General features: G+C 43.5%; 9 non-coding genes across 9 annotated transcripts; 3 read left to right on the top strand and 6 right to left on the bottom strand.

Annotated features, from left to right (window-relative positions):
* Nucleotides 1–1910: 1910 nt before the first annotated feature.
* Nucleotides 1911–1984, bottom strand: trnat-agu (transfer RNA threonine (anticodon AGU)). Its single transcript has one exon. It is a non-coding gene; the product is annotated as a tRNA-Thr (tRNA).
* Nucleotides 1985–8235: 6251 nt separating this feature from the next.
* On the top strand, nt 8236–8308 carry trnav-aac (transfer RNA valine (anticodon AAC)). Its single transcript has one exon. It is a non-coding gene; the product is annotated as a tRNA-Val (tRNA).
* A 569-nt stretch (nt 8309–8877) lies between these two features.
* trnah-gug (transfer RNA histidin (anticodon GUG)) lies at nt 8878–8949 on the bottom strand. The gene has a single exon. It is a non-coding gene; the product is annotated as a tRNA-His (tRNA).
* Nucleotides 8950–9643: 694 nt separating this feature from the next.
* On the top strand, nt 9644–9716 carry trnav-aac (transfer RNA valine (anticodon AAC)). The gene has a single exon. It is a non-coding gene; the product is annotated as a tRNA-Val (tRNA).
* Nucleotides 9717–11427: 1711 nt separating this feature from the next.
* On the top strand, nt 11428–11500 carry trnaf-gaa (transfer RNA phenylalanine (anticodon GAA)). Its single transcript has one exon. It is a non-coding gene; the product is annotated as a tRNA-Phe (tRNA).
* Nucleotides 11501–12234: 734 nt separating this feature from the next.
* trnah-gug (transfer RNA histidin (anticodon GUG)) lies at nt 12235–12306 on the bottom strand. Its single transcript has one exon. It is a non-coding gene; the product is annotated as a tRNA-His (tRNA).
* A 1332-nt stretch (nt 12307–13638) lies between these two features.
* On the bottom strand, nt 13639–13712 carry trnan-guu (transfer RNA asparagine (anticodon GUU)). The gene has a single exon. It is a non-coding gene; the product is annotated as a tRNA-Asn (tRNA).
* A 1551-nt stretch (nt 13713–15263) lies between these two features.
* On the bottom strand, nt 15264–15335 carry trnaw-cca (transfer RNA tryptophan (anticodon CCA)). Its single transcript has one exon. It is a non-coding gene; the product is annotated as a tRNA-Trp (tRNA).
* Nucleotides 15336–21236: 5901 nt separating this feature from the next.
* On the bottom strand, nt 21237–21318 carry trnal-uag (transfer RNA leucine (anticodon UAG)). The gene has a single exon. It is a non-coding gene; the product is annotated as a tRNA-Leu (tRNA).
* Between the last annotated feature and the right edge of the window lie 3011 nt (nt 21319–24329).

The following is a 24329-nucleotide window of genomic DNA, read 5'->3' as shown; positions in this document are numbered from 1 at the left end:
TAAAGGCACATGGCACATGTGTGCCACATCACGTCCGAGTTTAGTGACAACTACCTCAGAGTTTGTAAGCTGGGTAGTTTCAGATCAGATCACTTTTTTTATCAAAGGTTCAAGCAAACCCGAATACTTTTGCAAGAGACATTTCAGAATCCCAGTCAAATCCAGTACGATTGCTGGATCCTTCGAATTGAACTGAACTATAGCACAGATCTGCAGTCCACCATTAGAATACTGTGGGTGTGTTGTATAAGCCATACCGCCCAAAAGAGTTCTAAAACAGGAGATGCATCCTCGTTTAGGAATGTGATATAAAGTGAAATGGTCTGGGAAGAGTCCTACGTTTGAACAGTTCAAAATAGATGTAAAGGGGTATTTACGGATTCTTTTGAAATGTAAGAACAAGCTGTGCGGACCTTATCTTTATTTACCTTGTGTAATCGTTTTTCATAAAGTGCAATTGTATTATCGCATGTGCCCCTGACGATTTTCTTGATACGTAATATGTGCTCTTGTTTGTATTGTATGTAGTTTTGTTGTTTAAATAAAATGTAAAAGACACAACTTTCCGGATGCGGCTGCTGTAAAAATAAAATGACATCAAGGGTGCTGTACGCAGAGGTCTGAAACCTGCTCCACAGAAGATCTTTATCCAGAGGTGTTAAAAAAGTCGAGATCTCGCCATGAGAGGGGAAGCATCTCAGAAAAAGCAGGTGCAGTCGGTTCCACGGTCATAACGCCACTAAGTCAGGCGACAAGAGCAAAACCCACCCGGCTTCCTCCGGGCAAGTAATTAGACAAAGAGACAGCACGCAGCGGGTCGCGTGGCTGAGCAGTCTAAGGCGCTGGATTAAGGCTCCAGTCTCTTCGGGGGTGTGTGTTCGAATCCCACCGCTGCCAGGTGCTTCTGTCAAGACCCCCTTTCAGCTGGCTTCAGACGAAAGGGAGGGAACTGCTTTTTGGCAGTCTCTCGAGAAACTAAGCAGAGTGTTTAAAGATACTTTCTCAGCTTGACATCAAGGCACAAAACAAAAACCTTTTTGCGTCCTCTCAACCCAAAAGCGCTTTGCCACTTTTTGCGTTATGCAGGGAACGACGACTGCCCAGATCCCTTTTGTGTCAATGCAAATCATAGTGTGCCCTCCGTTTTAATGTTGGCTGTGCTGGCGTGCCGCTTCTGTCTGTGAAACTTGAATGTTCTGCTTCTTCACACCGAATCGTCGGCGGGGGTTGAGCTTGTTAAATCTTTGCGCATAGCGCTCCTTTGGAAGTACTTTGTCCAAGTTCAAAAGCGATCGTGGGATTTACTTCATGCGTTCAAAAAGCATGCCTCGCACGACAGATTTAAATGGGGAATGGAGCCTGCTTCTTGCTGTTTTTCCTGTGGTTGCAGTTACAAAGTTGATCGTGCTTTCACATTCTGTTAACAGTATTCACTGGCTGAGCTTTATCAGTTGGTTTGTAAAGGAATCTCTGCTTCGGTTCCAGAAAAGTCATCTGTAGTGTGTTTTTTTCCGTGCCCATGGCAGTCTTTTAAAGCTGGTAGTAATGGCGGCGAAGTTAATTTTTTATCCTCTTTAAAAGAATAAGGACGGGCTGGGGCGAGCTCCATTTACCACTCTTTCAGTTAACCGCCAAACTCGCGAACTGATTACACTGCAGAGCCACAGGCGCCTCGCTTTTCTCCATTCTCTGGGTTAGGGTGAAAAAAAAACTTTGCTGGTATTAGCTGGCCTGCTGGGAGTTCCTCTTCTTCACTGATAAGCAAGATTTGTGTTTCATCTTTCGCAAGCTGTATAGATTTCTTTCAAAACAAGTTGTTCCAGAAAGGAAACGAACACTTGCATTCACCTGAATGAAAAGGCATGGGATTTGCCAATAAGGATAAATTCTGTACAGTAAGACAGGAAGAAAGGCACCGCTGGGAATCAGACCCAGGATCTCCTGTTTACTAGACAGGCGCTTTAGCCAACTAAGCCACGGCGCCGGCAAAGTGCTGTCCTTTGACAGCCACTTGGACACGTCTCAACTGCTCTGAGACATCTGCGTTCGGTGTGCACCGAGCCTGCTCGCCTTGCAAGTTGCCTCATTTACATGCGATAGCTCCACCACTAAGAGAAAGGATGAGAAACGGCTTTTATCTGGCACTTTTCATGTCAGAGGATCTCAATCTGCTTTCCGTGTACAAGAGGATGTCCAACTCATGTAGCTAAAGACGTAGACGACAGTGCTCCACTGAAATCTTGATCTCACAACACTGGTGGGAAATTCCATAGGTAATGATCACATTTTCTTGCATGCTTCTGTAGGGTTTGGGCATTTACTTGGACAATTATTAATTGTAGCAGTAAATCACAAAATTGTTTCTTTTGATGGCTTTAGAATCCAACCATGCAATATAACTCAAACAACGCACACACACAGGTACTAATACACGAGGATACATTTATTGATACATAGAATATGCATATAAACAGATCTTATCGAGAGGGTTATCAGAATACAAAAGGTATATATTCAGTCAGTTACAAAGAGTTACATATATCAAGAGGACATACATTCAGTATATCATTCATTTAAACCGTTTCGTAATTGAACTTGGTTATAACTTCTACATTAGATACTCAAAACAAGTACATAACTCTTGTTGGGATAACAATTGAATTCTCGAGCAGTAATGCAGTGAAGTTGAATACTCATCCAATCTCTGGGGATTCAGATCTCCTGCGGGCACAAAGAAACAGTTGCAGGCTGTTGCTGTCCAATCCGCACTCTCTGGCTCGGTGCCAGGCTGTGCTGTGCGGCTTGCGACGGTGCGCTGCTGATGCTCACTGACCGGCTAGTTAGTGTTGGCTTTAACTAGCAAAGTTTGCACACAGGAGAAAAGATGACTGTGAGTCCCAGCAAGTTAGGAAGAGGACCGGTTCGTTCCTGATGAAGAGCTAGTTCTGAATAGTGATTCAGCTGTCCATAGTTCCGACCTGTTCACGAGGCCTGCTGCTGGTGCTAACCTCAGGTGGATCCTCTGGTTACTCTCTGGCAACCTCCGCTCTAGACTCTTAGAACAAAGGAAAGTTCTGGCACTCGGACACACTGGCCGTTCCGTGGTTGTCCGGGCTGAGTCTCAGGATGGTCAGGAGGCGCTCTGCGAGAATGTCCTGCCCTTGGGAGCCTTTCTGCTCCTGGGCCGTCCTGCCCTGGAATTGTCTCACACTCCTGGAATTCTCCTTTGAATTCCCTTTAGAATAGTCTTGGAGTTCTTTGTTGCCTGTTTTTACCTGGAGGAACTTCAGCTCGTTCATTGGATGAAAGTTTCATGGGCATCAGAGACCCACGTGGGTTACTCGGCCCTACCAGTCCCTGATTGGTTGATCAAGGTGAGATATGAGTCACTTACTCCTGACACTTAGGAATGCAGTCCAGATGTCCATCTGGCACTCCCTAGACAGATAGGCGCCAATGGATGCCCATTGATCATGATAGCCAGGCTTAGCTAAATGCATCCCCATTTGGGAGCTGTCCCTTATCAAAAGAAAAAATCTTTAAATCAGCCTGCATGAATAGCTTCTCTGTGGCTGCACCACAGAGGTGAAGAGAGAGATCGGGCCTCATTTGGGAAAGCACAGCAACACTTAATTCTGTCTTATTAACAAGCATTGCCGCTACAATTAGTAGGAAGAAAGATACAATGTTTTGAAAATGTAATATGTTTTGAAGGATTAAAGGGAAAAGAAATACTTTATATACGCAAACTAATTCAACTGAGCTCCTCTAAACTATATAGCCTGAAGAATTGCCAAAGCACAATGTATCAATTTGGGTGACACTGGGGGGAAAGTGATCACAACATTGAAAACCACAAGGCTTATTTTCAACAGCAAAATTTGTGCTTGAAAACATTTGACAAAAAAAGGAATATTACACGCACGGAAACCAATATTTACCACTAGGATAGAATGCAGCATAGAACAGTTGGATAGAAGGTTAGTGTAACTCTATAGTGCATCACAGAGGTCAGTCTCTTCCCCCTCATTATGCAGGCTGACTTCACTGTCCTCCAGCGATAGTCAGCTGTAATCACTGATGCAGACATGATGTTAATACTCTGACAGCATCTTGGCTGATTTGGTTAAAGTGTTTTCCTATTAAACAGGAGATTCTGCGCTCAAATCCCAGCAGTGTCTTTCTTCTTGTCTTGTCTTACAAAATGTTTCACTATGGATGATTACATGCAGCTTGATTTTGTTTAATGCAAGTTTTCATTCCCTTTCTGATGGCTCTCTACAGTAATTTAAAAAAAAATACTAATCGGGATGATTACTGTACATATCCTCAGTAAAGGGGAATATATAAGTAGTGACTATCCAAATAGCATTTTTGTGTGAAACACATTTCAGAAAATCGAAAACCAATTTTCAAAACTCACAATAACAAGACAAAGTTCACTTTCACTTTATGCATATTTACCACAACCTTGCCTTCTGATCATAAAAAGTCTTAATTTTAATATAGCAGTTTTAAATGGGACATTCAGAACATGGCATATGAGAATATATGGTTAACCGAGGATGAGCAAAGGATGATCGCACTTTCTGCTTATTGCTATGAACCCACCCCTGGTTATAAAAATGTCTCAAAATTCTGACACTGAGGTGTGAGACACAATGTAACAGGCTCTCATAATCCCGAAATACAAGAAATTTTACTGTAGCGTTTTATAAATTTGACCCTGTGAACATTGCATGTCCCTCCTTCCTCATTACCAAAACATCTCAATGTCCCGACGCTATGTACATTTGTAATTACAACACTTCACTGTTTCATTTATGAGTTGTGACATTGTGCACATGGCATGTTAAAGTATATAGAAAATCTAGATCAGAACAGGCTAAATGCAATTCCTAGTGATTTATCATTTTCTTACTTTCTAAATGAAAAAAATATTTTTTCAGTGATTATGACACTTCAGTATGACATAAAATATGCTTCAATGACAGAATAAATAATAATAATAATAAATAAGCATGGAAAAAATACCCAAAGTGGACATTCATAGTTGTGATTATAGAATGTTAGATATCAGGTGAGTAGCTGCGTCAGCATGCGTAGGCTGCAAAGGAACAAGTAAAGGACTATTCCAGCTGAAAAGAGAAGAAAAGAATCACAATGTTTCGGCTATGGAGCCTTCTTGATGTGTGAGAAAGACAGGGCAGTAAGCAAAGATAATTTTCTTTTTATCTTTGCTGAGTGCAGTTTATCACTGATGACAACATCAAAGACATTAAGGAGTTTTTACGGCTTACAGCTCCATATCAACTTCCTTTCATAACTAACCTCATCAGATCCCTCAACTCCCAACTCTTCCAGTTTCTCACTTCAGAGAAGGATAAAAAACTCAAAATCCTCTACAGAGAAAAAACATCAACACCCTTATCACCTCCACCAATCCTAATCTTGGTGTTACTACACCCTCTGACCTTTCCCTTTCACCCCTTTGCATCCTCAGCTAACATATTTTAATAGTACAACAAAATTACAATAGATTGTACAGTATTTATGTTTAAAATTAAGGTAAATATGTCAAAATATCGAAGTCCAAATGCACGGTGCTAATGTAACAATGCTTGCATGTTCTTAAACAAATCTGCATTGTATTTTTAAAATATTTCAGCAGAGGATGCAACGGGGGTATAAATGACGACTCGACTTTTTCTTAGGGTGAATATGGTTTTCTGGGGAGTTGCGACGTTGGGCATACAGTAATTGGACATTTCCTGGTGATTCTGACACCTGTTAAGCACTCACATTTCCTGCAAATATTAAAATGGTAAAGGTTTCGCTGAGAAATCCAATCGACCTTTGCAAAGACAATGTTTACATCACATAAGAAACACGTCCCTGGGTGAACAACCGAACACGCCACACAGACGGAATGGTGGTCTCACATCACAACTTTCCGGTTAAAAAAAAAAATTGCCAGCTAGCAATATTTCTTCTGCACTGATAATCAAGAATTGAATTTCATTTCTCGCAAGCTGTGTGAATTTCTTGAAAGTTTTCCAGAAAGGAAATGAATACATGCATTTAACGAAATCAAGCCCTTTGTGATAGTCCGAAATGGTACGTTATGTACCACAAGATAGGAAAAAAAACATGACTGGGATTTTAAGCTGCGTGACCTATGGTACCAGACCGGGGTAAAGTTAGCTTGAAGTTCGAAAACGATTTTGGGACGCCTGTAGCGTTTACACGAAACCTCTTAGAATCGCGAGAATACTTGCTTTGTGTATAAAATACGTTGTCAATGCTTTCTCAGCCTTTACTTTTTCGTTTATATGACATTTTCCCGTGGTAAAGTTAGCTTGAACTTCGAAAACGATTTTGGCACGCCTGTAGTGTTTACATGAAACCTCTTAGAATCGCGAGAATACTTGCTTTGTGTATAAAATACATTGTGAATGCTTTCTCAGCCTGTACATTTTCGTTTATATGACATTTTTTTGACCAATCACGAATATTCTTTTGTCCATATCTTCGCAACGGAAGCACAGAACACCTTCAAACCAAATGCATTTTAAAGACCACGACATGTAGATATTTCCACAGCCTCTACATCAAAGTATCAGTGAGCTAATTATCTTTTTTTAAACCTATGGTTTTTCATCGATGAGTAATTACGCACTAACTGGAACCCGGGGGACCGCTGTATACACAAGTTCACAACGCGAGAAATACTGTTCAATACGGCTTCATGCGAAAAACGCATATATGACAATAGGCAACAGAATATTGCAGTCTCCAATTACTCAGACTGTAAGCACACGAATAAAGCTTTGTCTGAATTCTCAAACCCTTCCTTTACGTCCTGTTTTCATTCAGGTAAGAGTCAACTATATGCACAATACTACTGACAGCAGGAAGATTAAAATATTCTTTACTCAGCACCTTATTAAAAACAGATCCCATGATGTTCAAACCGATTTTTTAAACAGAACACTGACACAGCTTTGCGTTCTGAATCTCTTTTTCTCGTGCGTTTATTTAATGTGGCACAATGCACTGGGATAGGGGTATACTGTTCACAAACCAATAGCATTTAAACCACAGCACCCACAATGCTGCAAGTAAGTGTTTTTCACACTAAGCAGAGAGCGATGTCTTCCTCGTTAGTATAGTGGCAAGTATCCCCAACTGTCACGCGGGAGACCGGGGTACATCAGGACACGCATTGAAGTGAAAGCAGGATGCGCTGCGACATCCACTGTGAAGATCCCGCCACACTAAGAGGTAAGTGGGTCTGTTGGATCACAGCGCTAGGCGAATCCCCAAACAGTGTGCGTGGCAACAAACGAAACGGGCCTGTTTCCGCCCGGTTTCGATCCGGGGAAATCGGGCCCAGTAGTGGCGGGATCTGTACAGTGCATGTCGCGGCGCTTCAATGTGCTTCCTGATGTCCTACCCCGAGAACAGAAAAGAAAGCATCCACAGCAACAACAGCTCAGGTCTCTGCACAGGAGCTAAGCTGCCCCAATCTCCTCTGCTCTGCGGCTCCTGCGGAGTGGAGTCCTGCCTGGAGCCGTGTTTGCAGGCGGAGGCTCCCCGCGCCCTGTCTGTGCGTCGTGTCCAAGAGCTCCTGGGAGGAAGAGAGAGCCCTCCCACTCGGGGGCTTTTCCACGGTCTGTGTGAGGAGGGGCGGGTGTGTCCAGTAGCTTATCGAGCGGAAGCCTGGGGCGTCGGAGAGCTGTGATCGTGCAGACCTTGAGGTGTCACCTCTTTGTCTGCTTTCCCGCCCCCCCTCCGCCCAAGCTCTGCTCCAAAGTAGCCCGGCAACCCCTCACACCTGCACGTGTCACAACCTAAGGTGCGGTCATGAGACACCCGTGGGGTGTCGTTCTGTTCTTGCTAATTGTTTCCTGCCCGTCGCAGGCAGAAGTCCATGCGAGTAAGATGCGCTGGACAGAGCTCAGAGGGCGCAGCTGGGTGGCTTTCCTTCTGAGAGACGTTCCTGCAACACTCTCCCGCTACTCTTGGTGCGCTCATGCCACAACACAGGAAGGCTGGAGCAGGTGGGTGTGGAGAGTGTTAGACTGAAGATTTAAAGGTCCCTGGTTCAATCCCGGGTTTCGGCATTTTGTTTCATCGCGCCCTTTGTGCCTCTCTCCAGCGCCCCCTGCCTAAAGTGATGCGTCCCTTTCTCAGCCCGAAACGCGAGCGAGACACCAGCAGCGGTCCCTGCAGGTTTCCGTAGTGTAGCGGCTATCACGTTCGCCTAACACGCGAAAGGTCCCCGGTTCGAGACCGGGTGGAAACAGCTTCATTTTGCACGCTCCTGTACTTCACAGAGGTCTTGAGGTCATTTGTTCCCAATGTATTTCCGGTGCCTTCATGCACTCTTGTACCAAACGCACGTTCCTTCTGTACGCGGAGCCGATCATTTGCAATTGGGCTGTGCCGACAGATCAGGACGAGCTCTGTCGGCTCAAAAGCAGCGCAGGACCTGCAAGAACAACAGAAAGATTAGCATCCAGCGGGGGCCTCTTAGTGAGCCCAAGAGCTCATCAAGAATCGGCTCCAGCAACAGGGCTGGGCGCATTGTTCCATTCTCCGCCCACTCTCGGTGTAAACAAGTCCCTCCTGGTCTCTGCTTGAAATGCACTTTCCTGCATTTGCTTTGGTGTAACTGGCTTCCCCTGCATGGGCGAATGTGAAGAAGATCCTTAGTAAGTCATTGAAGAAAACCGAGAAGAGGTCGGAGTGTCCTCTGTCGTTCATCAACGATCCAGTCAGGCAGTACTCCTCTGTAAAGCGCCGTTCGTTCACATCGATTGGCTTTTTTTTTGCCTTCATTCGTGCGAGTAGTAAAAGCAAACGCCCCTATTCTGCCGTGACCCGGATTCGAACCGGGGTTGTTGCGGCCACAACGCAAAGTACTGACCACTATACGATCACAGCGAGTTACCGAGACACACGTGGCAGGGTGGAAAGGGCTGTGCTCTCTTCGTGTGACATAATTCGGAAAAGTCCTGACGTTGCATTTCAACTGAGCCCCAGTATACATCGACCCTTCGACACTCTGAGTGACAACTCTCTTGTGTGTTTTCTCATATTTACGTAGTTTGCTTGCATGATGCCAGGAACAGCATGGTTGTTCGCTGCCATATAGTCTAGCGGTTAGGGTTCCTGGTTTTCACCCAGGTGGTTCGACTCGGTTTTGCCTCCTGCTTTCCAAAAGATCAGCACCGTGTACGAAAGAGCCGCCTTAAAACTACTCGAACGTGCAAAACGTGCGAGAAGAGGGGGCGCTTGTTTCCAACCGAAACTTCTCGCGTGTGAGACGAGCTGATCATCGCTGTGGGAGGGTTACTCTGGTAGACAGGGCTGACCTTCGGCAATAGGATTTATAGTCTCCAAGATGATATTTGCACTTTCCGGAGAGGCGATTTTCTCCACTTCAGTAGCCCGATTTCGTCGATTGCGTGGAGAGGGCTGTAGAATGTGGCGCCGCCTTTCCTGCTCCGTCCATGACAGGCGTGCTGGTCTCTGGAGAGAGAGCACGGTCCATCAGCGCACTCCAATAAAGGCACTGGAAGCAGCTGAATCGCATTGGCGAAGCTCAGCACTTGGCCGCTGGGCACGTCTTACCACCGTTTCCGTAGTGTAGTGGTTATCACGTTCGCCTAACACGCGAAAGGTCCCCGGTTCGAGACCGGGCGGAAAAAGACATCTTTTGTCGCCAGGCACAAAAGGGGATTGGGGATTCGCCTAGCGCTGTGATCGAACAGACCCACTCACCTCTTAGTGTGGCGGGATCTGCACAGTGCATGTCACAGCGCATCCTGCTTTCACTTCAAGGCGCGTCCTGATGTACCCCAGTCTCCCGCGTGACAGGTGGGGACAGGTGACAGGTCCTATACTAACGAGGAAGACATCGCTCTCTCCGACCCCCGGCATCGTGTCCCGACCCACCGTGCTGGAAGCCGACGCGTGCTGTGATTCCTTTACGGAGCAGAAATGACAACCGAGGAGCCGAGAGATAATTTCAGCATTTCGCGTCTGAACGGAAAACACAAACGACCAACTCGGAATGACTTGCCTTTGACGCTTCTCAAAGCGTTCTTTGTGCATCGAACAGACCCACTCACCTCTTAGTGTGGCGGGATCTGCACAGTGCATGTAGCAGCGCTTCCTGCTTTCACTTCAATGTGCTTCCTGATGTCGAGTCGTGTGCCGTGCGGAGGCTCTGAAAGCGAGAGCAATGAAAAGGTGCACGACGCTGTGAAAGAAAACAGAGAAGTGAAAGGCAGTCCTTTCTCTAAGGAGGTGAAAGAAAAGCTACTCCCCGTCGGGGAATCGAACCCCGGTCTCCCGCGTGACAGGCGGGGATACTTGCCACTTTACCAACGAGGAAGACATCGCTCTCGCCAACCCCCGGCATCGTGTCCCGACCCAGCATGCTGGAAGCCGACGCGTGCTGTGATCCCTTTACGGAGCAGAAATGACAACCGAGGAGCCGAGAGATCATTTCAGCATTTCGCGTCTGAACGGAAAACACAAACGACCAACTCGGAATGACTTGCCTTTTGACGCTTTTCAAAGCGTTCTTTGTGCACGACGACTGCGCCGCCTAGCAGATACAGATGGGTTGTACAACTTTAAACTAGCAAATGGAAGAGGGCTAAGCCCCCTCTCTTTTAGCCCAGGTTCGATCTGTCTCCCAGAATCACCAGGGCGCACACACACACACCCGTGCCCTTGAAGTGCTCTGCTTCATTTCTAAGGGCAACTCAACATTCACTCCTACCCCGAGTGCAGAAAAGACAGCATCCACAGCAACAACAGCTCAGGTCTCTGCACAGGAGCTAAGCTGCCCTCATCTCCTCTGCTCTGCGGCTCCTGCGGAGTGGAGTCCTGCCTGGAGCCGTGTTTGCAGGCGGCGGCTCCCCGCGCCCTGTCTGTGCGTCGTGTCCAAGAGCTCCTGGGAGGAAAAGAGAGCCCTCCCACTCGGGGGCTTTTCCACGGTCTGTGTGAGGAGGGGCGGGTGTGTCCAGTAGCTTATCGAGCGGAAGCCTTGGGTGGCGGAGAGCTGTGATCGTGCAGACCTTGAGGTGTCACCTTTTTGTCTGCTTTCCCGCCCCCCCTCCGCCCAAGCTCTGCTCCAAAGTAGCCCGGCAACCCCTCACACCTGCACGTGTCACAACCTAAGGTGCGGTCATGAGACACCCATGGGGTGTCGTTCTGTTCTTGCTAATTGTTTCCTGCCCGTCGCAGGCAGGAGTCCATGCGAGGAAGATGCGCTGGACAGAGCTCAGAGGGCGCAGCTGGGTGGCTTTCCTTCTGAGTGACGTTCCTACAACACTCTCCCGCTACTCTTGGTGCGCTCATGCCACAACACAGGAAGGCTGGAGCAGGTGGCTATGGGCTTTGCACACCGCCGAAATAGCTCAGTTGGGAGAGCGTTAGAGTGAAGATCTAAAGGTCCCTGGTTCGATCCCGGGTTTCGGCATTTTGTTTCATCGCGCCCTTTGTTCCTCTCTCCAGCACCCCCTTCCTAAAGTGACGCGTCCCTTTCTCAGCCCGAAACGCAAGCGAGACACCAGCAGCAGTCCCTGCAGGTTTCCGTAGCGGCTATCACGTTCGCCTAACACGCGAAAGGTCCCCGGTTCGAGACCTCGTTTTGCACGCTCCTGTACTTCACAGAGGTCTTGAGCGACCGGTCATTTGTTCCCAATGTATTTCCGGTGCCTTCGTGCACTCTTGTACCAAACGCACGTTCCTTCTGTACGCGGAGCCGATCATTTGCAATTGGGCTGTGCCGACAGACCAGGACGAGCTCTGTCGGCTCAAAAGCAGCGCAGGACCTGCAAGAACAACAGAAAGATTAGCATCCAGCGGGGGCCTCTTAGTGAGCCCAAGAGCTCATCAAGAATCGGCTCCAGCAACAGGGCTGGGCGCATTGTTCCATTCTCCGCCCACTCTCGGTGTAAACAAGTCCCTCCTGGTCTCTACTTGAAATGCACTTTCCTGCGTTTGCTTTGGTGTAACTGGCTTCCCCTGCATGGGCGAATGTGAAGATCCTTAGTAAGTCATTGAAGAAAACCGAGAAGAGGTCGGAGTGGCCTCTGTCGTTCATGAACGATCCAGTCAGGCAGTCTTTTTCTGTAAAGCGCCGTTCGTTCACATCGATTGGCTTTTTTTTGCCTTCATTCGTGCGAGTAGTAAAAGCAGACGCCCTTATTCTGCCGTGACCCGGATTCGAACCGGGGTTGTTGCGGCCACAACGCAAAGTACTGACCACTATACGATCACAGCGAGTTACCGAGACACACGCGGCAGGGCGGAAAGGGCTGTGCTCTCTTCGTGTGACATAATTCGGAAAAGTCCTGACGTTGCATTTCAACTGAGCCCCAGTATACATCGACCCTTCGACACTCTGAGTGACAACTCTCTTGCGTGTTTTCTCATATTTATGTAGTTTGCTTGCATGATGGCGGTGAAGTGGAAATCTAATAAGTAAATTGATTCTTAAAAATGTAGAGAGCTTTGAAAAAATATATTGGTGCTTTTAGATAATATATTTCAAGGATGTAACTGCTGTGCTACAGTGCGTGCAGAATTTTAGAAAACAGTTCGTCAACAAAGTACACTGTTTAGGTTAGTTTAGAAGACAATGTACCAAAACAATATATGCTGTCTGGGTCATTAGAATTAGCTGAAAGTAACTGATAAGCTTTGAATAACAAATCTAGTTTTTCTTCTCTCGCTCTATGATGTAATCTGTTTTCTCTTAGAGAAAGGGGAAGTTTTAGTAGGGACCAAGTGCTGAACTTTTTTACAGCGCAACGTCTTATAAAAACCCTGTACTGCTTGTAACAAATTGAGTCTCTGGTTGCACTTTGCAGGGCTCCCAATATTGCAATATTGAAATAAAGACCTTACTCAGGTGAGAACTCTCTCTTGTGGCTTCCTTGATAGTTATATTTCCATGACAATTTGGGGGCTCGTCCGGGATCACAAACCTGAGCGCGAACGGCTGCTGAAACTCCATCCATTTAGCAAATTGGACGAACCTCGGAGGATAAACTGTTTATCCTTCCAGAGACGCGTCTGGAGAATTGGCAGCTGTCTGACGTCAGTAAGTGATCCTTTAAAATTAATAGTTATATTTCCATGACAAGAGAAAAACCATCAACACCCCTACCACCTCCACCAATCCTAACCTTGTTTTTACTATACCCTTTGACCTTTCCCTTTCACCCCTTTGCATCCTCAGCTAACATATTTTAAAATTACAATAGACTGTATAGTATTTATGTTTAAAATTAAGGTAAATATGTCAAAATATCAAAATCCAACTGCACAGTGCTATTGTAAGAATGCTTGTCAAGTTCTCAAACAAATCTGCATTGTATTTTTAAAATATTTCAGCAGAGGATTCAACTGGAGTATAAATGAAGATTCGACGATAATTTTTTTTGAGTGAATATGGTTTTCTGGGGCGTTGCAATGTTGGGCATTATTAGACATTTCCCGGTGACCCTGACACGTGTTAAACACTCGCATTTCCTGCAAATATTAAAATGGTTAAGGTTTCGCTGAGAAATCCAATCGACTGAAGACAATGTTTATATTGCAAAAGAACCCCGTCCCTGGGTGGACTCGAACCACCAACCTTTCGGTTAACAGCCGAACGCGCTAACCGATTGCGCCACAGAGACTGACTGGTAAGGTCATTTCTCGAATCACAAGTTTTCGGTTAAAACAAAAAACTCTTCCCGTTTATTTTGCCAGCCTGTAATATTTCTTCTGCACTGATAACCAAGAATTGAATTTCATTTTTCGCAAGCTGTGTGAATTTAATCAAAAACAAGTTTTCCAGAAAGGAAATGAACACATGCATTTAACGAAATCAAGCCCTTTATGATTGCCCGAAATGAAACGTTCTGTACTACAAGATAGGAAGAAAGACACGGCTGGGATTTGAATCTCGGTTCTTTTGTTTAATAGAGAAGCGCTTTAACCAACTAGGCTACGGTGACAGGACAACCTTCACCTTTTACAGCCGCTTGGACACACCGCTCTGAGACATCTGCGTTCAGTAAGCGCTGAACCTGCTCTCAGAGCAAATTGCCTCTTTTACATAGCAGCCCCGACACTGAGAAACGAAGAGAACTGGCTTTTATCTGCCATTTTCATGTCCAATGCGTTTGACATCTCCCAAGGGCGACAGAGTTCTTTTGCGACACTATTTCTTCTTCTTTTTTATTTCTGTACGCTTTGATAAAAAACGAGAAATCGTGCAACGGAAAAATGTCTTTTTTTTCATAGAGAAAACGTGCACCAGGAAATGTTGTGTTGAGAAGAAATGATTTAACATGATACGTGACCTAATTTATCGGAGCAATTGCTCGACCAGCAAGATCTGGAGAGGTTGGAGAGTCTGGTGGATGTGATAATTATACGGTGTTGTGGAAGAAAACAGTCTTTCTTTGAATTCTCAGTCAATCGGAATTTCAGTGCGAAACATAAACCCCTTGTCTGATTTAAAGAGATTATATTTTAAAACTCATAAAAATTCAGAAAACACATGTCACTCATTTTAGACGGAGCGGTGCATTACTAGTAGCGGCGCTGAGCACACTATGGGGGAATTCGGGTCATGTGAAATGCCAGCAGTTTAATAAACAACGCGTCTGATTTCAGATCATAAGATTGTAGGTTCGACTTCGACCTGGCTCGTGTAAATTTTATTCAAGCTCCTCAGTAATAGATGTATATTATGTAATGAACCGCACCTGAAAGCAAACGTTGGGTCTGTTTCCTTTGTTTTCCAGCATGAAATAGCAAATCGTTACAAAAAGCACCTGCTAATGTCCAATAGCGGGTTTTGTTTTCAAATTACAGTTTCAGGCTTCAGGCACTTTTTAATAAAACAAAAGTGTCCGGAAACTCATTAACTTTCAGGTTTGCTTGAACCTGTATTAAAAAAAGTTATCTGAAACTTCGGGGATTCCATTATCTGATGTAGCTGTCTCTAAAGTTGGGCGTGATGTTAAGCAGATGTGAACTGTGCCTTTTCTCTTTAAAAAAAAAAAGTTATTTTTTCCCCTCCACTCCAATGCTGGAGACTGTAAGCCTGTGTGAGCTCCACACTGCGTGTCCTGTACTGCTCTATTTTGTTTTGATTATCTATGTGGTGTACAGATAGAATTCAACTGCATGGGGTGAATTCCGTGTTCAGGACCAGCAGCACCTGAAAAAGTAACAGCTGACCTCGACATGATTTGAACACGCAGCCTTCCGATCTGGAGTCAGGCGCGCTACCGTTGCGCCACGAAGTCACGGTTGTCAGTGCTGTTGAATTTCCCAAAGGAGACAAATCAGCTTCACAAAAAAAAAAATCTCCTGTGAAGAGCGCAGCTCTCCGAAGAGAGTCTCTTCTTCCCAGACAACATTTTATTCTTCCTGCGCAGCTCTTGTGCAGGTGTTGTTCTCAATTACAGATCCAGGAACACTGATTTTTTTTTCTATTTTTTTTTTAATTAAGTACCCCATGGTGCAACGGTAGCACGTCTGACTCTAAATCCCCAAGTTCATTTTCAAAGTATATCGGAGTCAACTGATACTGATCAGGTTCTGCTGCTACTGAACCCGCAGTCTTCACCTTAAGGTTCAATTCCTCAAGCCTTTTGACCTTATATGTCCATCCCTTCTCGTCAAAACTCGTATTTTCACAGAGAACCCTTCAGAAATCGCAGTATAGAATGAAAAAACTCCAGTAGATCTCGGCCGCTGTTGGTGATTTTCCTTTAAAAATAAATGAATCTCTGGAAATTTTACGGAGTGTATCACTTTCACTGAGACCGAGAAGTGTTAAGCTGTACATGAGTCTTTGTGGTTCGGTTGTTAACCAAAAGGGTGGTGGTTTGAGCCCTCCCAGGGACACTATGAGCCTTTTAATGTACACACCCGTCTCACTTTATCTCCACGGCCGGTCTTGTACCGCAATCAAATACAGAGCCCGTAGGAGGCAGTAAGCTCGCATATATAGCTCACTGTGTATATAATGAAGAAGCAGAGGTTAGTTTCTCATCTGCGCGTTACAGAGCCTTACGCAACTCGTACTGTACCAACAGCTAGGGTTTGATCCCTGCACGGGCTATTAGTTGAAAAGCCATTGTAAATGACGTGTAAGAGATTTATAGATACTGTAGATCAGTGGTTCTCAAACTGTGGTACGCGTACCGGCAGTGGTACGTGGAGTGCCACCAGGGCCAAATGACCCTGGAACTGTGTAGTGTGCACTGAAAAATCGGGACGGGTTTTCATATTTTGTATTTTAATACTTGTCGAATACGCAGCCTACATACTACGATACAGTGCGTGCTAATACTTCAGTGGACACAAGAGATACTCTGTAATTCTATACCACTCTATAGGAATGCGTGCTACGGATGCAAGTGACCAATTGTATTTAAAAAAGCTATTGTATCTCCAGCAAATAGGGAGAAAGGAGAATGTGCGTGATTTTGGAACAATGCCAACATTGTAAACACAGGAATGCATAGAAATACGTGCTACGAACGCAGGCAATCTTGTGAGCACACGAAAGCGTGATAGAAAAATATTTAAGAACTGTTCGAATTTGAGAAAAATACACCGAGCGTCTCTGTGTTTCGCTCCCATGCACATGAAATAAAAACTTTAAATAAATACGGAAATAAAAACGGAAACGCGGAAAAAGCTTGCGGATTGCTAAAGCAGGTAAGCTACACTATTTTTGAAGAACCTTATTTACCGTTGGCAAAAGAGCTGACACGTATTATGTGTGGAAAAAAAGCTGCTAAACAGCTCGACCTGCTGCCCCCCTTCCCCTGAAAGACACAGTCATTCATAGAATTATTGAAATGAAGGATTATATCAAAAGTACACTGATAGAGCGCGTTAAGATGAGCAGATGTTTTTCACTGCAATTAGATGAGTCTGTAGTCGATTTGGCCAATTTGCTCGTTTACGTTAGATACGAGTTTGAGGGTCCCATGAAGACTTTCTGTTCTGTAAACCGCTACCAACAGGAACTACAGGAGAGCACATATTTCAGCTTCAGAATGAATTTATCGAAGAGAACGACCTCGACTTGATAAAATGCATCTGAGTTTGTACAGACGGTGCTAGAGCAATGACAAGCCGACATAACGGTGCAGTTGCACGAATTAGAGAGGTTGCTCCAGAAATTAATGTACGCATTACAACATCCACCGCGAGACCTTTGCTGTCAAGAAAATGCCTGATGATTTAATATCTGTTAGACTCTGTTGTGAATTGTATCAAGGCTCGAAAAATTAATTCACATCTCCTTTGCTCAACTAAATAGGCTCACCCCTCTCACTGAAATGGTGCTTTTTTATTAGTTGTTGTTAATGTTTTTTTTCTGTAAAATACTTTGAGAAGTCACCTTTAAAGGCGCTATATCAAATAAAGTTCATTATTATAATATTTATTATATGTATGTGTGAGTATGTGCACGTACACTCATGTTGGTCATTGAGAATTTCTGGGGTTCCTATGAGATGATGACTTGTAGGTGGTACTTGGATGCTTTGGTTGGATTAGGGGTGGTACTTGGTCCAAAAAGTTTGAGAACCACTGCTGTAGATACTTTATTGATCCCATGAGGGAAATTAATAAAGCTTATCCAGCTGGCTTTTATGTTTCACACTAAATTGCGATCTTGAAACCAAAATAATTAGAAATATGGAACACAACCATTGTTCTCCAAGAAGGAAAGCTGTTTAACACTGACGTCACTCCTTTTTATTTAACCCAGATTGTGAAGACAACTCCACCCTATCAAAGGAAAATGTTGCACAAAAGTTGGAAAGCACACTCTGAATCCATCTGTACTGTATATTTGATTTCCGCGATCCGTTCAAGGCTGCTTGGTGCTTTGCAAGCAAGTCATGTTCAGGGAAGAAACTCAGCTTAGAGAACTACTGGTGCATTTTCACTCATTGAATTTGATCTTTGTACTCTCTTTTCATTCTCAGCTATAATATTTCAAAATTACAATTCGGATTTCTTGGAAAACTTCACAGGCATTATTAAGTTAGAACTGTACAATTGTATTTTAATATCTTGGTATATTTACCTTCATTTTAATATGGATGTAACCATAAATGTTGTACTTTTGTCGTACATTTTAACTGAGGACACACGACGACTATTATACCTTGTGATACATGCAAGACATCTGTAAACGAAGATGTAATTAGTCAAATTGGCAATTAACAGAAAACCACAATTGTATAATATTATTTCTCTATGTCGATGATCAGTTGAAGGATTTGAAGAAACTATATATTATTCCTCGATATCGATGATCAGTTGAAGGATTTGAAGAAACAGCAGCGATAGCAGGTGATTTTGGTTTTGAACCCATCTTTACACCTCAATAATCCATTTGTCCTCGAAAAAAGAAAAGACAGGCATGTTTTGAGTCTCATAATGATCATCTTCTCGATCCAAAGAAACATATAAATTTGATTCCTTCTGTAGTATTTTGGATTTTCTTACGAAAATCTCACGAAGTATTGCCAGGATCTATATTTAGCGTTCGGTAGCGATAACACTGCTGATATTGATTGAGTAGAAATCTATGATGTATTGACAACTTTATCTGAAGCGAGAAGTCCTAGAACGCTGTCTATGAAGTGTTAGGATTCATACCAAGATATACGTTTTGTTTTCAACCCAAAATGCTGCTATTGCATTACACATTATATGAACATTACCAGTTTTGGTAGCTTCTCTGCATGATTTTTCAAAACTGAAACTAATTACAAAATTATTTAAGATCAACCATGACAAAAAAATTATAAATCAGGACTAATATTAATATCAACTGATGTTACTACAGAAAAAAAGATTTAACTGAAATATTAATAAGACTATGCAAGCCTAAAAAGTAGAACAATTCAATTTATATAACTTTTTTTTTTAGAAATGGGCTCACACACCGGAAGACACTAATGTTTCTCTTCGTTAGAGTATGTGAATAACAGTTTTACCCAAAATATTTGGAGTCCAGAGGGAGGACTTGCTCGCTGAATGATCTCTCAAGAAATCCCTGGTGAGATTCAACAGGTGTTTTCTTCAGCAGCCACTAAAAGTCTGATGACCTTCTCTGGATTTCCTGAATATGACGTAAAATTAGTTCAAATCATTTGGTAGTTAACACAATGAAATGCTTTGGAGGTACATTTAAAACAGCAGAGCAAGACTGTAGCACTTCGTGTGTGACTGAATTTAATTGTGTAAACCTGGCTCTCTATGAACACGAGCAAAGAGTTCTTACTCAACAGAAGATTGCGATGTGAGCACAATAATATAAGACATCTGGAGACACCAGAGATTGAACTCAGGACTTCATACATGAAAAGCATGCACTCTACCACTGAGCTACATCCCCTATGGCACAGATGGTGGAACTGACTTAAAGATGTGCATATGTTTACTGACCACAATCCACCCTTCATGAATAATTGAAATGAATAATTTATTTTTATATCCAGTCACATGGGCGACGGTGGTTGATTCTTCAATGGGGGAGTGCGTTTTTCTACCTCCTTACTCGACTGTCTTTCAATTATGTTTTCTTTGAAACCTTTTTGCATCTTTTAAGTGCTTGCGATTAAATTACGCATAGAAAAACAGCAGTACAGTTGATGTTCATGGACTGATGCACACAACTCCAGTGATAAAGCCCTTTTGTAAATATTGTAGAAGAATGTTAAAGGGCGAAACAACGCTCCAACCACGTGAATGGTAACAAGAAGGATCGTGTTCTTATTTAATATGTGCTTTTGAATTGCCTTGTCAATACACACAGGCTTTAGAGATGGACAAATAATTGAGTGAATCAAATTAGTTTTTGTTGGTTGTCTGTGTCTTCATAACTTTGTAGGTGAGAGAGAGGATTGCGAAAATGTGCAGGTGCTTCTCAGAAGTGCGTTGGTGGTATACGTTCCTTCAAATAACTGAGCCAGTGCATCCCAAATCTTTTCAAGATGATCTGTGATCTGGTAACACATCTCCTGAAACTAACATTCGAGGTAGGAAGTGTGCTCTTAAACACCAAAACACTCAAAAAGGAAGAAGCAGATCTCTGTACACAAGACGGTAGTGCGATATTAGAATTTCAGAGTTCTTGACGGATTCAGGCTCCTTCTCAGAGGTCCTTGCTCGCCAAATAACTTTGCATCTGAGGAAGAGCACCACGGAAAAAACCCAACTCAACAAGAGAGCACGTTGGTTGCTCTTGCTCTTAATGCAAGGAGCTGTTTTTTTTTCCACCCAATAATAATTATTAACCAGAAACAGCAGCACAGGTAGGTCGCATTTGTGATTATGTCATTTCTCTGCTTCAGCAAGGTCAATAAAAGACTCTGAAAGTAGTAAAGCAAAACTGAACTCAAAATCATATTAGGAATTCTGAGCGATATCTCCATACAGGTAATCCAATAAGAACGCTGAAATATTTGAATATCATCTCTCTGTAGATTGCGCTGCTTTTTACCCAGAGTAAAACTATTGGATTGAAGGAATGCTAACCGCTGGGTTAAAATGTATAGTTGTTATTTGGAGAAATCTGTAAACTCGTGATCGACAGTGCTGATTATTTTCCGGAGACGGAGCACTGATGACCTATCCGAGCTAATTGATAAAGCTCACCCAGTGGATACTCTAGCAGAACGTCAAAGAACATTCACCTTTGTATCCAAAGAAACCACAGGAACAACATCAGGAAGCACCATCAATTCCCCTTTTAAATCTTTCCTGTAAGGTATGCTATGTGAATTCATGAAGTTAATCCTCTGATCTCTTTTGATCACAAACAAAGTACTTCTGATGGAGCGCTATGTTCAAAGAGTTACCCCTGCCAACGATTCGGCGTGAAGAATTAAAAGTTTCACAGACAAAAGCAGCTCACCACCACAGCCAATATTGAATGTACTGTACTTGCCGGTACACTATCATGTGCACTGCCTCAAAAGTGATCTTGGCAGATGTTGTTCCCTACATAAAGCTGAACGTGCCAAAGAGAATTTCTGTTGAGAAAACAAAATATTTTTTCTGCCTTGATGTTAAGCCTGTCTTTTAGAAAGTTTATCTCTTAACACCTCCTGCAGCCTAACAAAAAGCACTTTTACTGATCGTATTGCAGGTCTTAAAACATTAACATTTGGCAGCAGTGGGATTCGAACCCACGCCCCCAGAGAGACTGGAGCCTAAATCCAGCGCCTTAGACCGCTCGGCCACGCTACCTTCCTCCATGTCCATCTTCCTCACATTGCTGGCTTGGACTGGGGGGGCTTCAGCTCTTGTCGTCGGATCTAATGATATCATGACACGTGGAAGTGGCTGCACCTTCATCTTCCGAGATGCTTTCAATAGCACAAATGCTACTTTCACCTGCACAAACATAGCAATAACGAAGGAGGTGAGTTTCATCCTTTGTGCTGTTTGTAGGGGCGCAACTCTACGTCGATCTACTGACTTGAAGAGCAAAAATCAAAATCCTCTCCTACTACTATTGCTTTTTTCATAGTTTTTTCAAATCCTTCATTTGAACGTCGATTTTGAAGGATATTGATGATAATACCACATAAATTGTGGTTTTCTTGTGATCGCCAATTTTATTCAAATACCAGCCTTTTTTACAGTTCCTTGCGTGTTTCACAAGGTATAATAGCCCCCCTCGCATCCTCAGCTAACATATTTTAAAATTACAATAGATTATACAGCATGCATGTTTTCATTTATATTAAAATTAAAGTAAATATACCAGAATACATACAGTGCTAACCCAATAATTCTTGTCAGGTTCTCCAACAAATCTGCGTTGTTATTTTAACATGTTTCAGCTGAGGGTGCAACAGGAGTATAAATGAATTTTCCCGCCAGCCGTTCAAAGACCAAATTCCATGAGTGAACATTATTTTTTCAGAAGTTGCCGGTATTGGACTTTGCCGATGGTAATGAATTATATCCACAACTGTTGTAGTAGTTCCTTCTTGAAATTCGACACGTGCAAAGCACTCGTAATATCATAGGTGTTAAAGTTCGCTGAGTCTATTTGAGTCATGGTGTGTATCCCTGCCTATCATTGGGAGACGGGTAGCTTTTTTACACTCAGATTCCAATCTTCAATGCTTTGTGTGAGAGCTTACATAACTTTCATTTTCTCACATTTTCTGACGACTGTTCCAAAGGGGCACCCTGTCAATTCCGAATACTTTTCAAAAATCTGCCTGCATGTTTGATTATTGTCATTTCATTTCGAAAAAGTTCAATATTGATCATAACTAAAGAAAATAATGATCACGAACAAAAAAGGGATAAAGATGCGAGTCGATCTTGAATCACAGCTGGGTGACACGGGCTTCTGTTCTGATATGGTTGTATGAGAAACAGGAGGAATCGCCAATCTCCTATAGAACATGAGTTGAATCAGGAGTGAGACATTTCGTATACCCGTGCATATGTCAACACCTGACCTACATCGTAAAACTAACATTAAGTTGTCAGAGACATTCATTTATATACAAACAAGAGACAGACCAAGTAATAATTCTACATTAGTTCAGGTGGGTAAACCTGAACTAACTAACTAATAAACCTATTAATAATTCTACATTAACGTGTCCTACACTGATCAGACTAATTGACATGGTCTGATTCAGAGCCTGTGCAGTTCGTGCTAATTACAACAACGACAGTTCTGAACCCTCATCACCGAACTGAGCACAAGTTCAGCTGTTCTCCAGTTTTGTTACGCATGGTTTTTCATTGCAATTGAGTTCAGAGCTGGAGCTGATCTCCAGACAGTACAGTGTTTTGGGTAAATTGTCGACGCAGGAGGCTGCAGACAACTTACCCAAAGTGTTTTCTATAGCTTTCAGGTGCAGTTCATTTATATAAAAGAATGTAAGTGGTATAAACTCAACAAGCCAGATGGCAGTCGAACCTATAATTTTCTGACACGAGGCCTAACGCGTTATTCATTACGCCACTGACCCTGCTATTATAGTGTTAAAAAAACGCGTTTTCTACGTCTGTTTAAAAATCACTAAAAAAGACAAAGGGCTTGTGTGTTGCGCTAAAATTCCGCTTCATTTCGAATGCAAATAAAAACCGTTTTGTTCCGTGAAATCATACATTTGTCACATCCTTCATACTATACTTCTCTCTTGTATTAGTAAAGCATTTTGATTTAAACTGAACAATATATTGTAACGCAACAAGGGCTCAGGCGGGCGCCGTCGCCGCATTAGGTCGGCCCCCCACCGTCAGGGGCTCGAACCCGGGACTCCCATGTCTCTCTGCAGCGACCCAGCCCGGTGAGCTGAAGAGAGATCTCCCCACAACCCACGGGCTGTGGTCCTGCTATCACAGGGAAGGGCAGTGACGTCACCTGCTCTGGTACACCGGCTCTTACACAGTGCCTGTCGGCCGTAAGCGTTACACTATGAAAGGTTTCATCTATACACTTACACATAATAAGTATACGAATAAATACTCGGAAGAAGCCGCAGCTCAGGTATTAGAGAGATTTAAAATCGGATCGGAGGATTTAGAGTCCAGACTGCAAACCAACAGCTGACACAGGTCTTTTATAGAACCGTTTTGATTTCCTCTACTTTGTCCCCGTGACGTCATTGTCCTGCTCGCAGCCGAGCCCGACACACGTCTGGTTTCTGTCGCTGGGCGCATACCCTGCGGTCCATGCGGGTCCTGATACCCCAGTACAATGACGGGGACGCTAAACTGTAAACAGGTGCCGTCCTTTGGCTGAGACGTAAAACCAAGGTCCTGACTCTCTGTGATCATTCAGGAGAATGGTGGTGGTGGCGGGGAGTCCCCATTACCTGTAAAGCGCATTGAGTGGAGTATCCAGAACAGCGCTATATAAGTGTAAGCAATAATGATTATTATTATTATGTAAAATGCAATAAAAAATAAAACAAAATATCAAACTTTGATTCAAAATAGATTAATATAAAACTGATAAAGCTAATGTTTTTTTCAGGGCTATATCTACTTTTTTTTTTAAAAAGCGAAGTCTGTCGCGACTGAAAGTTAGAGAAGGTATACCAGCGGGTGCCTTCATATCGCGAGCGTCAGTCTCGCCCGTAGCTGCGAGAAGGTTAAAAGCGCACAAGTGATTTGTCTTTCGTCAAAGTATCTGCCGGAGCAGTAAGATGCAGAGCACAATCCAGCAGCTGTAGACGATGTTCGGGGAAGAGCTAATTCTGTTTTCAGCACAGGGAGTGAGA

The sequence above is a fragment of the Lepisosteus oculatus genome, chromosome 14 (assembly GCF_040954835.1).
Source record: "Lepisosteus oculatus isolate fLepOcu1 chromosome 14, fLepOcu1.hap2, whole genome shotgun sequence".
NCBI lineage: Eukaryota > Metazoa > Chordata > Actinopteri > Semionotiformes > Lepisosteidae > Lepisosteus > Lepisosteus oculatus.
The sequence above is the reverse complement of the archived record's forward strand: the minus strand, read 5'-3'. Positions and strand labels throughout refer to the sequence as shown.